This window comes from Aquila chrysaetos, chromosome 7 (assembly GCF_900496995.4).
Source record: "Aquila chrysaetos chrysaetos chromosome 7, bAquChr1.4, whole genome shotgun sequence".
NCBI classification, from domain to species: Eukaryota; Metazoa; Chordata; class Aves; order Accipitriformes; family Accipitridae; genus Aquila; species Aquila chrysaetos.
In genome coordinates, this window is record NC_044010.1 from 34420428 (window position 1) to 34436341 (window position 15914).

A 15914-nucleotide genomic window follows, 5' to 3' on the forward strand; every position below is an offset into this window, starting at 1 on the left:
CTGACAGTGACTTTCGGTGCAGATCTCTTTAGCATGTCATCCAGTCTCAGTACAAAAGGAAAGCAGACTTTAAAGATGAAGCTGTGTCAAAGGAGTGTTTTGCAAAAACATCTCTGAAGCTGGTAAAAGGCAGAGTGCCCAAATGTAGGCTAATACAAAGTACAGAGCTCCTTAACAGCTCGAGAATTTACAACAGCAGAGAATTTAGTCCATCTACTGGTACATAAATACCAGGAACTGTCAAACTGTTACTCTTAATTTGTATTTCTTTGAATGTGGAGAGGTTTGTTCACCTGTCAGTGTGAAAAACAAGGTACTTCCAACAACACCCATGATTCTGAATGTCTCAAAAGCTTTAATTAGAGCCACACAGAATAAATTTAACTACAGTAACTTCCGTGAATGGCATAATATCCTCTACTATTTTTGCTATTCTCTCCCATTAAATGGTTATTCCAAGACCATAATATTGTTCCTATCATCCATAGAGCAAAGCCACATAAAAAATACTAGATGGTGTCCAAAAATTTCTTATGCAGGTATATGTCATCTTCTCAGTAGTGAATATTTAGTGCAGTACATCTCTATTAAGATGAGAACTTAAGCATCACTTAAAAGGAAATATTGATTTTGCTTCTTAATCCTTGACCATATGTAAAAGCCAGATCTTCCAAACAGAAATTAGATCACCTGTTTTCTCTTTATCCTCTTTCTACAACAGCCTAATGACTTGTTTGCATCGTTCCCTACTGCTGTGCACTGTCTTGATTATTTCAATGACTTTTCCACAATAATCAACACTTCTTTCCTCATCAGTGTACTGGATGATTGGTTTCTTTTTCCCAGACTAATTATTTTACATATTTCTATACCACACTGTATTTACCATCTGTTGACCCAATTACCTAAATGATCCAAATCCTCTTCAGTCTGGTTGCAGTTTCTCATTATTTGCTCTAACTTCCATTTCAGTAACATCCATAAGCCATGAGGGCTTATTTTCCATTCTATATCCATGTGTCAGTAGATGTTAAGACTGCAATCTAGTGGGTCAAATCCCACCGAAGAATATTTTGAATCTGATACACTGGACAATTATTTCTTCAAATGGTATAAAAGATTATACTAGCCAACGTATATACATGAAACTTCTGGCTTACTTTCAAGTTTAGGTCCAAATGTTCATTCATCTGCTCATCCTGTTCCTCACTTTTAAAGATTTCAGAAATATTTTTGAAGTATGTAGCTATCACTGCAGACATAAATCATTTGCTTCTCAGTTTTGCCAGATTTGTTTAACACTAACTAACTAACTACTAACTAACAGAAAGAAGGCCAACACACAACTGGCTGCTCATGTCCTCAGGTGCTCCTGACAATGAGTTGCTTTACTGATAGACTGCAAGGATTAAACGTTGCACTTGCTACAGATGAAAGTGGGTTTCTGAAGTGTGTCATACATTTCATATGAGAATGGCTATGATACTAACTCAAGATGCTACAGTAAACTTCAGTAAGCGTTAGTGACTTTGAATTTTGCAAGAGAAGATACTAATACAGTTTCTTTCCGAGAAGGAGCGGGATGGAGGAGGGTTTCTAAGAGATGGTAAAAAGCCTTTTCTCACTGTGATTTTTAAATAAGTGGGAGAAATCAGAAGGGAATGGTATGTGCACAGAGAGAGTTAAAAGGCTGGAGGGTTTTTAGGGCGAGGGACTTGCAGTTTGCTCTAATTGCCTGCTTATTCCTTCATTATGGTTGAAGGGTTCTGGTAATTCACCATTATTAAATATTCAAGGACTGGTCCGGAGGAAACATTCTTTGGGGATTGCTCTCATCACTCCAGTGCCAGTTGAAAATCCTGCTTTGTGCCTGTTCATGTGTGCAAATAAAGCTCTGCTTTTCCCTTTTTATTGACTTCCTTTACCAAAAAGGCTTCAAGTATTGTGGTAATGTGAGATTATTTAGGAAATTAACACTTGTGCATCTTTCATGGAACTTTCCTCATATTAGCAAGAACAGTGTGTTTACTTTTTGGAGGTGAAAATGTTCTTCCCCCTGACTACAACCTTTATATGTCCACACTCCTTCCACTCCCATCATGCTAATACTCTCCCCTACCTGCATTTTCTTCACCTACAGACCTCATAACACGAAAAGTCTGTTCTCTTACCTCCCAGTCAAGGTGGACCAGTATAAAGGATACAATCATAAGCTATACAGTAGTTTCAAGTCACTTGAAGAACAAATTGTCAGTTATGCCAGGGAAATATTGCACTACTGGAAAGGCTCCATCAATACCAGGACCCTGTCATAATAGGGAGTATTTACACATACGGTAATCGAGCATCCTTTCTCCAAGTCTTCAAAACAGAGAGGCACAAAATACCTTCTTCTACTGGGTAGAGACAAACTGCACCTACGAAAACCTGAGAAAAGTGCTTGGCATCATGTAGCACACCAGCGTAGAAGTTAGTCTCATTTCTAGGTAAGTTTTTCACTGAGGTTTGAGTTCTGCAGTGGGAGTAACAGCAAAAGTCCTTCAAATGGTGCAGAGGGATCACAACTCTTACATTGCAAAAATTGTAAGCAAATCACCAGCAAGCACCTTCTAAGAAGGCTTGAGAACTACCCTTGGAATTACCACAACACAATGTTTGCACTTCGAAGTCCAGCTCTGTATATAAGCATTCACTTTAGTCTAGCAGTTTCTAGTAAGCATATAAAATAATTTCAAATTCAAATATTATGGGCTGCTACACAGAAAATTACAGAGAAATGGTATCTCCTTTCCCAGTAGATCGTTATGTATGATTCCATATCAAATTTAATTTGCCAGGGAATAATTCTGGATTGTGCTGGATTTTGTTCTGGCTAACCTTGGAAAGTCAAAGCAGCTATGGCCCGTGTCCTGGATTATGTTGAGATTTGCTCATCAAAAATTACATATAATTTATCTTTCACCTGAAGCCAAATTCTGCTTTCATTTATATTTTGATAACCTAAGGCACAATCTGAAGAAAATGAAGTTTCAAAACCTTGCATTGATCATACACAGACAAAAACCCCTTAACAACCTGATGACAAATTTCAAACCATGAAATCAGTATTACAAGTGGTAACGTATAATTCTGAGGATTACTCACTCCCCTTGTTTACATCTTTGAAAATTTTAGATGCTAGGGAAATCTTCTGTGTTGTTGTTACAACTCTACCAGAGTTTGACACAACTTTGTTTTGGAATTCCTGATAGAAACGGGGAAAACAGGTTTGCTTTCTAATCCTAATAAAATAAATAAGATTCTTTCTTCCTGGAACCGCTGAATAACAAAATTCCAAATAGACTTAGGCAAGGATTTGCTGAAAATGGTATATGTACCAAAGAAAAAGCAATTTAGTCAGACTCAAGCTGGTTGCAAATTTGGCTGAAATTCACCAAAGATTTTGAACCAAATGAAAAAGTGTTAAAGGCTGATTTTCACAAAATTATGGTTTAGTGGTTTGAGCACTTCAATACACAGATGATCAATTTCTTTTCTGACTGAAGAAGCTCAAAACATAAATCTTCCCCTCCTTGGAGAGTATCCTGACTAGCAGCCTGTAAGCATATTTGAATTTTTTTCTCTACTTTGCATCACTGATTAAATGAAGGTGATAATTCTTTCACATCTGCAATAAGCATCCTATCCACCGTTGTTGTTGGGTTCTGTTGTTTGTTTTGTTTTTTTTTAAGGTGGCTCTTTTTTCACACTAGTCTTGAAATATTAGAGTAGTAACTGAAGCAGAGGGGTAGAGGGAAGGGGTGATTCTCTGGTCTGGTAGTTTCAAAAATCATTTAGGAGGATTTAATGGTTCCAGAATTATTTATACAACATGAAAGTGTCAATAGGAGAGACTGAGGATGCACTTTACCTTCCTCTGAACCTAAATAAGCTGCAGCTGTGTGACTATGGTGTTCCTCCTGAACAGGTAGACAATATGGGTTTGATTACCTTCTGACAGGGAACGATCTTGGTCCATGTCTCCTATATGTTTTATACCTGATCTACTGCGTAAAGGAGCACCTTTTTTTCAGCAGCTAAAAAAAAAAAAATATTCATAATAAAAGCCAGACTTTTCATTTAAAAAATAAAGGCAGCCAACCTGGATCAGACCATCCATTCTCTGATAGCAAATGGTAGTGGATGGCCTAACAAAGACTGTAAGAACAGGGCAAGCATATACTACTATTTCAGCAGACTACTTTCCCATTTTCTAGCAGTCTGTAACTTAGGGACCTCCTGAGCTTCTGATGGCATCTTTGTATTTAATAGTCCCTGATGGGATGTCTCCTGCCATGAATTTTTCCAACCACTTTTTAAATCCCTGTAAATTCATAGTGTCTGTGACATCCTGTGCAAGAAGTTTCTCAGCTTAATTACGCGAGGTGTGAGGACGCACATCCCCTTGCTCATTCAAATCTACCACCAGATGATGCAATCTGATAGCTTGTTCTTATGGGGGGAGAAGGAGGGAGGAGAGAGAAAGAGAATAATCATTCGCTACCACATCTTCCGGCACCTGGGATTTTGTAGTTTTCTGTCATGTGCCCCCTCAGCTGTCTTATTCCCAGACTGAAGTCTCACACTATATAAAAATTCTGTATGCACAAGCAGATCCATACCAACCAACTCTGTTACCTTTCTCTGAATCTGTCCTGAATCCACTGCCTCTTTCCTGAAGTGGAAGTGAACCAAATTGCACAGAGCATTCAGGTACAGCATGGATTGATATACGCATACACCACGGATTTACGGAACAGCATAGGAATGGTTGCTTTGGAGCCTAGCCCCTTCTAAGCTCCTAAAATGTAGTTCATTTTTGACCTGAAAGAATGCTGAGCTGAGAGCTACCATAACCTCAGATCTGACAACTGAATGTTAACAGTTAGCTCATGGCCTGCTACACTGCACATACATACATTACTTTGTATTTATATTACTGAGTTTTGCCTGGTTTGTTGTCACACAGTTACTTAACTTCTCAGTCAGCCCTCATCCATGTTACTCAGAAAAACTGCATACTGTCAGCAGCCTCTGTCACCTCATTCTTCACACCCTTTCACACTCTTGCTGGTGACTTCCCAAAGAAGTCTTTTAAAACCGTGACCTGCTTTTTAAACAGGTTTTTATAGGGGTGAGGAACTATCTTCTTCCTCAACAGTTTTGGTTTTCCCTTGGTGCTTTTTTGGCACTTCTTATGTTATCTTAGGGTTTTTTGCTATCTGAGTGCTTGTCAGTGTCTGGTGCTAGCAATTTGCTAACGTTCATTTTGTCTATTTGTTCCATAGACCTCCTCTTTGGCAACTGATCCTTTATGGTTCTTTTGCTACAGTCTTATCTTCTCTTAGCAGTCCTTTCACACATTCCCAATCTATTGGCCCTCTGAATACTCTGGCAGAATTTCTGTTTCTGTTGTGTGTGTAAGTAGATGTATTCTTTTCTCAATAACTTTTCAAGTTGCTGCTAAAAATCTTTGTAGTCTGACATGTTGTGTTTCTACACAATAAAAACTGTCAGAGGTTAAGTTATTTCCTATTTTCCTCTTTTGGACATTACATTAAATTTCTGAAGGATGCCTTCTTTCTTCTGTTGTCCTCCCCTACCCCCTTGTTTGACCACAGCAGCTTTTGATAGTCTTTCCATAGCCTTTTTAACTGATGACATTGTCTCCAATATGTGGTCTTTCAGCAGTCGCCATGCCACCTGCAAAGATTTTGTGTTTTCGGCTGCCCCTTTTAGTTTCCTTTTCTAAGGTGCTTCCTCATTTTTCTTGGAGCTCCCTTTTTGCCATCAAGCATATCCAAAGTGACCGCTGGCCTCTGTCTCTCCTGCAAGAAGACATGGAAGGGGCACACGGTCACTGCAAGGGAGCACCTCCATGTCCACGGTGCTTCAGACAGTGCTTGTACACGCTTCAGGCCCAAGGCAAAGCTGACATTTCCTCTCCTGGGCTTCCCTCCATGAATTAGTTGTTTGTGGCAGCGCAGGCAGCAGGGAAGCCTTGCCGTTCCCTCCAGGTCTGAGATTTCAATCTGTGTTTCCTGTTGTTTCACTTACTTTAGTGATGTGAATTAACACTAAGCTTTCTCTAACACTTATACCAACATGACCTATTTTGTGATATTATGCTTCAAAGGGCTCAGGAAAGTCAGTGTCTCACTTTACTCTGTCTGGTACTCCAGTATGTGCCCAAGAGATCATTTTCTAAGCTTCATTGCAATAGGGGATTGTGGGAGATAGGGAAAAAAAAAAAAAGTTAAATTACAGTTAAGCTTTTTTTCCTTCCATTTTCAAGTTTGCAGTCAAGCCAAGAGACAACTATTCCCCAGCCCTAATTTCATTTCAGCCATTTTCACAGACGAAACACTAAAAATTTTCCTCATTTCGGTGTTTTTCCAGTTGAACGTTATTTATCGCTGAAAGTTAGATTTCAGTATATTTGCATATCTGCATTTAACAGCTTAGAAAATGTAAATTAAAAGTTAATTACACTGAAATATGAGGGGAAATATAATTATTATCTCAACATTAATAGTGTCAAGGAAACTTATTTCAATACTTGTGTTAAACTGTTTAGTTATTGAGATCTGCATTAAATTATATGGCTTATGCTATCCATAAGGGCAAACTAGATTATCATTTATTCCTTCTATCTTTACTATTTCTGAAAATACATAGTCCTCTGACATATCATAATATCTAATTGCTTTTCCTCTTTTTTTTCCTTTCTCTGTCTTTTTTTGGCCCTGAAGGCTTACATCAGAACATCAGTAACTTAGTACAGCAAGTTATTTTGACTTGGTCTACCTCTGCTTTACTGCAGACACAGCAGCCTTGGCTGGGACTATAACTTTGACAGGCAAATTCCAGTTACTTTAGTCATCAACCATTCTGAATTACCAAAGGAAAACTATCAACAAATTTCTGACATGAAAATACTGCCTCTTGTCACTGTCATGCAGTAACTAGAATAAGTAAGTGAGCAAGTGCTCATTTTCTCATTGAGCTGACATGTGTCTTTAGTCTTACCCACCTGAGCTTTGATTCTTAGTGTGTCACAAACCTACAAGAACTATGAAATTTAAATGGAAAACTTTTCCAAAGAAAGTTCCAATTCAGTTTAAAACCCTCTGATGTTCTACACTTGCAGAAATGGCATTTGGAGGTAACAGGCACCTAATAGATGAAAGCTGTAGGACAAGGAACCTTTTTTGGTTGAACCTCCTCTCCTTTACTTACAGCTCTAAAGCCTGAAAAAAATCAAAGCTTGAGGTATTGTAAAGCTTGAGACATCACAATTCAAATAAAAACAGTCAGCAGAAGAGCTTCCCCAGTGACTTTTGCCCAGTTACAGTGAAGTACCTCTATGTTTCCCTAAGTTTACATATCTAGATAGTGTCACGGATGTCTGCTTTAAAACAATGAAGTCTTCAACCTAATTCAAGGCTTTGTCTTACTTTGGGTGAATACCTAAATTAGCGAAGAGAAAGGAAGGCAGATGCTTATTTTTAATAATATGGGGATAGTCTGTCTGTCTTTCACTGTCTTTTTCAAATCTCCTCATCCTTAATTTCCAAAAGGTGTTTTATTCATCCAGCTACAGACTAAAAGTATTTTGATATTGCAGGAAAACTTTTCCTCTGTTGTGCCCATGATGAATGTGATAGCAACAAGTTATATCTGTATGCACAGGGGTTCTCCACATATTGTTACTAGTGATAGAGCTTATATGGTGATAACCCTGGCTGTATGTTTTTATATCATCTGTCAACTCAAGGAAGACATCAGGAAAGAGGCCACAGTTTTCCTGTTTTCATTATTTTGAAAATACGCTTTCAGAGTCATATTCATTGGTGATAAGTGCAGATTTGAGTATATAACACCAGTGACTGAATCATTCAGAATTCTTTCTGAAATGATCGTCTTTTCAAAAGAAGAAAACCCACATCATCTATGACCAAAAAATTACTGTTTCACTGGCATTTTTTTTTTTTTCTTCTTCTTTAAAACTAGGTAGAGGGTTTTGGGTAGAATCAGCAAGCCAAATCCCTTAGAAACCTTTGAAAATGTTGAACTTCAATTAAAGTTCCCATGTTGCATTGTGGAGATTTCACCTCTTCCATCAGGTAATCTGGGAACTAAAGTTAGATTTTAAAAAGTTGCTTACTGTTACAATACTTTGCAGAAATCCTTTGGGCTGAGAGAAGTGGTAGCTGTTTCTCAAATCTGTTAATGAATTTCACACTAAATACTTTGTAATCTTTAGAAACAAGGGACTTAACCTAAATTGCTTTTCCATCATTTTGAAAATATGGCAGTCTTCCCGATGGTAATATCTACTTTTTTTAACCCGTGCTCTAATTCACAACCGTAAAATCTGACTATAATAGCATTGTCCTGCCTGAGTTTCCTTCATTTCATACGTCCTTATAGTAATCACACTAGCCTATACTGATAAGCAACCAGGCTAATGCACAGATGGTGGTCAGAGAGTAACTTTCAGTTTCAAGTACTCCAATTAAACTATTCCCCTGGGACTTCCACTCGCAAAACAAGGTCACTTGGGGCCTGCCCAATGACAGTGACAAACAGTGCTTCTAATTAAAGAAACCCAAAACACTGTTAGTGCTATTTGCAGTTTCTCAGGGATCAGTTAAGAAAAATATTTTAGCCTCACACTTTGCTGATTATTAGGAAATGAACATATATTTGTAATTAATAAGGATAGGCAACAATAAACATTTGGCCTTGATTTCATTCACATGCATGGTGACATAAGATCATATAAATTAGGAGTACCAGTGACAGTCTCTCACAGTGAATGGAAACAACCACACTCGGTGGAGTTGCGTTGCTACAAAGAGCCTTTACAGGCTGCTGGAGAAACATTCATTACAATGTACCACACTCATGTTTCATTAATACATAACCAATGTATAGAATTGCTCTGTTAATCTTAAAGATGAATGGCTACTGTCAAGGCTTTGTTACAGACTTATCTCTACCACCACTTGTGCTCTGAGACAATAATAGCAACATTGCATTTGGTCTTGAGGAAGGGTAAAAAGAATGAATATTCCAAGTAATTAAAGGTACTCAATTTAGACAGTTGATCTTATTTTCCAGGAGCTGGTACTGTATGTTTCACTAATGAGTCATTGCAAGTACCAAACACCAGTGCTAACCTACAAATTTTTAACCTGCAGGAAAAGCAATTAATGATAATATGTGATTGTGGGCTTTTAACCAGTTTCTTTAGCTCCTTCCTTTCAGCCAGAAACAAATCTACATAAACTTCAAGAGATAAAAAGGACAAAGGTCAGGAAAGATTCAGCTGTAATTAACTTTTGAATGCATTGCTCTGCAGAGAACTTGGCTTAATGGCCATGTTCATATGCTTGGACTTTTTTTTTTTTTTTTTTTCCAGTTCGATTCCTGGTCAGATCAGATTAATGTGCATCTAAAATGATGGTTTTGCAAAATAGCAAAAAGGAAAAGGAAAGTCTTGCAGACTGCATTTGAATTCTTGTGATTGTCTTATCACATACTTGCACTTGTCTGCTTTAGTCTTCATGAGTGAAGTGATGTGTCAAAGTTCAGGATGGGCTTGGGCAAACACCAGGATGGGCTACATTCAACTACACAGAAAGCAAGTTTACTTAGATCCCCAAGCTCTCTGCTAACACGTTGGGACTGCAGGGATCTGACAGCTTCAGGGAACACGTTTCCCAGTCTACAAGTCCAGCCTTGCTTTGTAGTGAGCAAAAGTTATCAACCTCTCAAAGATTGTTATCTAATAGCACAAATTGTAATGTGGGACGTGTGTCCACACCACATGAATGTGGTGACCATCTTGTTAAATAAGCACTTGGGAGATTTGTGGAATTGGGTCCAAGAAAGGCAGACTGCATTGTTTTAGTAAGTCACAAATTACCGAGATACATATTTTATAAAAGAAAGTGACCTTTTCAATTTTCCTGCAGTCAAAAAGAGCAGAAAAAAATAGATTTCAAAGAAAAACGATTTCATTCTGTTATGAAAATGATGACTATATTGGAAAGTGTACTGAATAGAAACATAACATTAAATCAGTAACAAAACCTGTTTTATTCCTATAAGGCCAATATATTACTGCAATTACTTTCCCAATACTTCCAAAAATGTCTGCTTTCTGTTAACACTGAATGCTCTAGTTCAATATGTTCTACTTCGTCTTTGCTATGACCACTCTTTCTGTGTTAAATTAAACTGTGCTCTTAATTGTTTTGGGGAATGTGTGTCATTATCATGATTTTACTATGATTATTTCATTAGACCCCATGGGAGAAATATGGCATATAAGTTTAGCAACAACTAAGCTATCTCTGGAAAAAATATTCCATTTCAGAAGAAATAGGAGTCAAAATTAAATTTTTTCTGAGGGGAAATGAGAGGGTTGGTGGAGAATAGACTATAGAATACCAAGTATTTGGGGATCCTAAGACCAATATACTTAAATTTGCTATTAGGGTTTATTAAGGCAAACATTTTTAAATTTTCTGCTTGGGTTTATTTCTTAAGTTAATGGCACCTTTGCTAGGGCAGTTGTTCTTCATGGAACAAGCTTCTATCGCTACACCTGTCCATTCTATGTGTCTTGTGTCTAACTTCTCATTACCTGGCATAAAATTATACTTTCATTTATTGCTAAATGTACCTCATTACCCATCACTTAAGCCTCATTTCTAATCCATGAATTCCATTAAAACAATTTATATGTTTTAAATTACATTGATTTGGGATATTTATTTTCTCGTCTGTATTTGGAGGAGACAGAACAGCAGAATGGCAGAGAAATGAGGAGAAAAAAATGTCTCTGAAAAGTTGTGAGTTAAAGATTAGAGAAATTCAGACAGACATTCTGCCTCAAAGAGGATGGGATCTGTAGCCTAGGGAGGGAGGATGAGGTTACAGCCTTTAAGCCATGCTATGCAGGAAGATCCACAAGAAAATCTAGGTCAGTCTCTCACTAAAGACTGCAGACTGCTCAGTAGTAGCGGCAATCTATATTTGGTATTGGAGAGAGAGGCAGGAGAAGATCCTCACTTGACCCCAAGCACAGTACCAGACAAGGTGGTGGTGGGAGAACAGGTGCAGGTGATGTTGTAGGGGCTAAATCTCCATTAGGCATGCCACTTCCAAGTATTCCAGATGTGAACTCCTTCCTACTGGCTTTCCCTTCATTTATTTCATATTACTGGTAACTACAGAGAACTCTTTTCTTTGTATGCATTTTAATATCTGCGGATGACTACCACTTTGAATTGCTTAAACATTTATAAAGAAAATTAATCATTTCCAGCACCGTCCACGGCTCACTTCTACTTCTCAGAGCACTGGAATGCTAAATACCAGAACTCAATACACAAAATACAGTGAGGTCCCTCAAATACTATTGGTAAATAGGATATAAAAATTCCTATGGAACACAGGAAAGAGACAGGTTGGAAATATACAAAGATTCTGGTTTTGCAGAAACCAGAAAGGAAGGCTGTAATCTTTCTGAGCACCCCGTAGAATTCAAGTTACTTCTACTTAACGAGTGAGATACCAACACTTTACTTGACAAGGTTGTTTTTTTTCTCAAAATGACCAGAGATGCAGCACCTTGTCTTTCCTAATGAAAATGAGGTGAATGAATGGCCCTACTGTTTTCACTGTTATTCTTCTTTCTGCGTTTTAATGGTGCATTACCAAAACGTGAACTGCCTTCTCCGACTTTCTCCTGTATTTACAGATACCATTAAAAGCAGCCAGGTTGCACTGATGTGTGTTCTAATGGCCGATGGTAGCATCTAATGGTGTGAACAAGATGGGAAATACCTGATGTTCCTTTAAATGACAGAAGAGTGGTGCATTACAGGTCATGGAAGTAACACAGACAGCCATCAGTAAGGATCCCCTGGAAATGTTTATGCCTTCTTTGCATATTATTCTCACATGCCGTGTTTGTGGATTTGATAAAAGCTAATCATCCTTGCCTAATGTGAAGAGCATTCCAGGACTATCTGTGTGGATTGCCCACTAGGTGTCATACTAGAAGGCCTGTGTTTTATGCATACTGGTAAGTCAACTCACGTTCTATAAAGGATACATCATATACCCTCTGCAACACAGGCCACAAATAATAATAATAAAAAAAAAAAGTAAAGAACATGGTCACTCTATACGTTAGCTCTTAAAACAAAATAAGCACACTAGTATTCCTGGGTGCATTCCCAAGGCATATGTGAGAAGAGTTTCAAAAGCAGTATTCCCCAAGAAATACATTAGCTGAAAGATATTCCAGTACAGAAGATTCCCCAGAGAATCTGATTATGTTTAAGTGGCACATTGCATCTTCAAAACATCAAAGTGGGGTTCCTACTATTGGCTATGTTACAGGTAAAAGTTAAAATATAAACAAACTGGCCAAAAGTGAAAGAAATTACATTAATCATTATTATGTATGAAAAATTACATTATGAAAAGCACTAAACTTCATAAAAAATTAGTGAGCAATTCAACAGTTAAGGTGAAAACCACACAGTGAATACATTACTGTACTAAACATCACTTGAAGTGGTTTAAATACACTGTACAATATTGTAATATCATCCACCAGCAGCGATGAATACATAAAAAAGAAAAATAACATGGGGCTACATTTTTTATGCCTGTGTGTAAACAACCTTTTCTTCTGCAGCTGTAGAAAATTTCAGTGTTTGAATGTAGCCTTTTAACTACCTGAACATGCTCGTGGTGGGTATGCTTAGAGTTTACAATGGCAGCTCAGAATGATGTATAAACCTGCTAACATAGGCAGAGACGTTTTAAAATACTAATTCCAACATAACCTAAATCGGGCCTAACTCTAACTTATACTCAAATCTAACTCATCTGGTAGGTCGGCTATGTCCTGAAGCAGTAACCCACTAGTAAACTCAACCGGCTTGCAGGTCTGCCGGACTTTGGAGATAAATGAAGGCAAAATCTCTCAAGAAAATACTATCATTAATTTAAATTATTTGCTTTACAAATTTAAATTAGAAAGGTTGTAACCACTTTCCTTCACGAATCCTTTTATTTCTGCCTAGGTGTAAATGGTAAGATGCCCACTTTTTCTCCAGCAGGAGCTGATTTTCAGTACACTGCAGTCACTTTCCCAAGATGACCATTAAAAAACACATCACACCAACTCCACCTTGATGATGGTCTATTTGCACAGGTTTCTAAAAAATCAGCTCAGGATTGTCTGTCCCAGTTTTAATTAAGTTAATCAGTTGTAATTACAGGTCTAACCACTACCTATGCAGTTGCCAAAAAAAGCCTTACATTTTTTTTCTTACTGCCTCATATTGAATACTCTTATGAAGCACTCATACAACACCTGCTTCACATTAAGATCTGCTCAAGACAGGTAACAGTGATAACAATTTTAGTATCACGTGGTAATATCTAATAACTGACAGAACTTCATCATAAAATGGTTATGAAAGTAGTAATTTTATGTGTCCCTCAGAAAATACCACTAGAAAGTCCAAGTCTGACTAAGAGAAACTGATTTACTTCCATCAGAATTCATTTCAAGTAGCTGCCTAGTTTTGTCACTGTAACTTCAAAAAATGCTAATTAATTCTAAATCAGAATGTATGTAATTATAATAGTTTTCTGCTGGAAAACAAATTACCTGGTGCCCTTGGGGTGAACAAGACAGAAGATATTTCATATTCCTTTCAACAGCATAAATATTTTACCTTTTAGGCCATGAAAATAACGTGCCAACCATAAACATCCTCTTTTTACCCCTCTCAAATGTATAGAGAGACTGTTTTCTTCCTCTTAGCATGAAGACACTAAATGAGTTGACAGTCTGCTTGCCAGTCAGTTTAATCTCACTCTCTCTGTGGGTTTGTGGGAAAACTGTGGCATGCCAAGCTATTTTTGGCCAAATGTTACAGTATAAAGAGCCTTCAGGAGCTTTCATTTAGTGAGTGGACTAACTGGCAGCTGTTGTACCTGCAGCATGTGAATTGATGTTGCCATGGAAATAGAGTAACTTTTTTTGTTGTTGTTCTGTCTTTGCATTTTTGCATTTGCCCTAGTACAGAAGTCAGTCTGGGAAGAGTATTCAAGAACAGAATGAAAGACAAGGCTGCCTCTCGGACAGAGATCAAAAGTTATTTGCATCTCTTTCAGATAATAGTCATTTATGAACAAACAACTTGAGTTTCTCTTCCTAAGTGGCAAGTAGGTGAAAAATAAAAATCCACATTTCATCTTTGTCTATTGTTGACTGCCATATATTTTCCATTGCATTTTTCATACTGACCAAACTTCACAAAAATGTGCCTCTTCCAAAAGGCTGTGGGGACAGTTCTGTTTGCTTTCTTTAACACAATCTGTATTATAAAAAAAAATAAATGCGCATAAGGCTTATAAATTTGTAATAAAGGAATTTACACTTTTGCATATGATCCAGAGCTACAGAGCTATGCAAAAGATAGACTTTTCAGCTGCATGACAACAGTAGCCCTAGAAGGGAAATTTATGTGCCTCAACATGATGCAGTTCCAAGAGAGACCTCCCCACCCCAGTCTGTCTCCATCTTTAAAAAAAGTCATGGAGACGTTTCCATCCAGTCATAAAATCATTGTTGTTTTAACAGACAGTATGTTAACCTTGGACTCTTCAGATTGTCTAAGTATGAAGTCACTGAAAGTGTTGCAAATCATGTTTTCACAGAGGGAGAATTTCAGAAAAGGGAAGTATTATTGACACAGTCAGTAATGTTTCTTTTCCGTACTAGTTTAAAGACTTCAACAATAAGAAAGGAGCTGTAAACCTCAGAATTTACCTCAGTTTGACAAAACGCCAAGAACTCATGATTTCTGCAGAGTACGACCATGCTCACTGCAGACAGACAAACCACAATAAGAAGTTAAAAATGCATGGGTTAAGTACAAGTGGTTACCGTATGATTTCTGCCCTAAGAGGAATACGGCCCATGTACATTTCTCTGGAGGCGGGGATGCTGGTGAGAAACAAATCCACAAGAGGTTAGGATTTTCATCTAAACAGATTAGAAGCTCAGGTCTTACCAGAAGCCAGTAGGGCTTGTGCCCTTCATATAAGAACTTAAACACTGGCAAGCACTTTGTGGAGCACTATGTAGGATTTGGGGGCTTTTGTTGATCTGGTTTTTTCTTTTTTTAGGGTAGTTGAGATCCCACTGTTTTTCCTATTGTGGTAATTTTATGTCCCACTCAAATGTCAGGGGAGAGGCAAGATCTTCCAATATACTGGCTGTCAGCACTTTAACAGCTACAAACTGATCAAGGAAGGAAAATAAGACTTTTTCTTGTTGCTGAAGTATTCTTTAGATTTAGATAAATCTAAACACTGTTGCCCCTCCAGGTCTTCACATTTTCTTCACTTTTCCTCATTTAGTTCCACATTTACTTTAATAAATATTTAACTACATGCACCAGCACTTCCCATTTACTCTCTCCCTAGCTTAAAGATTAATGTAGATATCCAAAAAAACATCTTAGCTTAAAACCTTGGAAAAATCATTTTGTTCATACATGCATTTAGACACAACCATGTTTACCTGATTTGCTTAATGGGATATAAGATTTCACAACTGCATATTAGCCTAAGAGTCAGAAAATATTGAAATAAAGATGAGGAAAGGATATTCCTCTGAGAAAATTTCTTGTGGACTCATTTATGATTCTGATTGAAATCTTGTCACACTGGAATCAACAGGAAAACTGCCATGGTCTCCAGCAGGACAAAAATTTCATTCTTGTTTTGGTTATTGCTTTTATTTTTCCCCATAAATGAACATACCT

General features: G+C 37.5%; 1 protein-coding gene and 1 long non-coding RNA gene across 5 annotated transcripts in view; one reads left to right on the top strand and one right to left on the bottom strand.

Moving 5' to 3' along the window:
* DSCAM (DS cell adhesion molecule) overlaps window positions 1-15914 on the bottom strand; it is a 475910-nt gene that overhangs the window by 256999 nt on the left and 202997 nt on the right. The window lies entirely within an intron of this gene.
* The window catches only part of LOC115343732, a 124619-nt gene that overhangs the window by 69850 nt on the left and 38855 nt on the right, over window positions 1-15914 (top strand). For both annotated transcript variants that reach the window (XR_003924262.1, XR_003924261.1), the window contains exons 2-3: window positions 11816-12142; window positions 14168-14307. This is a non-coding gene — a long non-coding RNA (uncharacterized LOC115343732). The remainder of the gene's footprint in view (window positions 1-11815; window positions 12143-14167; window positions 14308-15914) is intronic.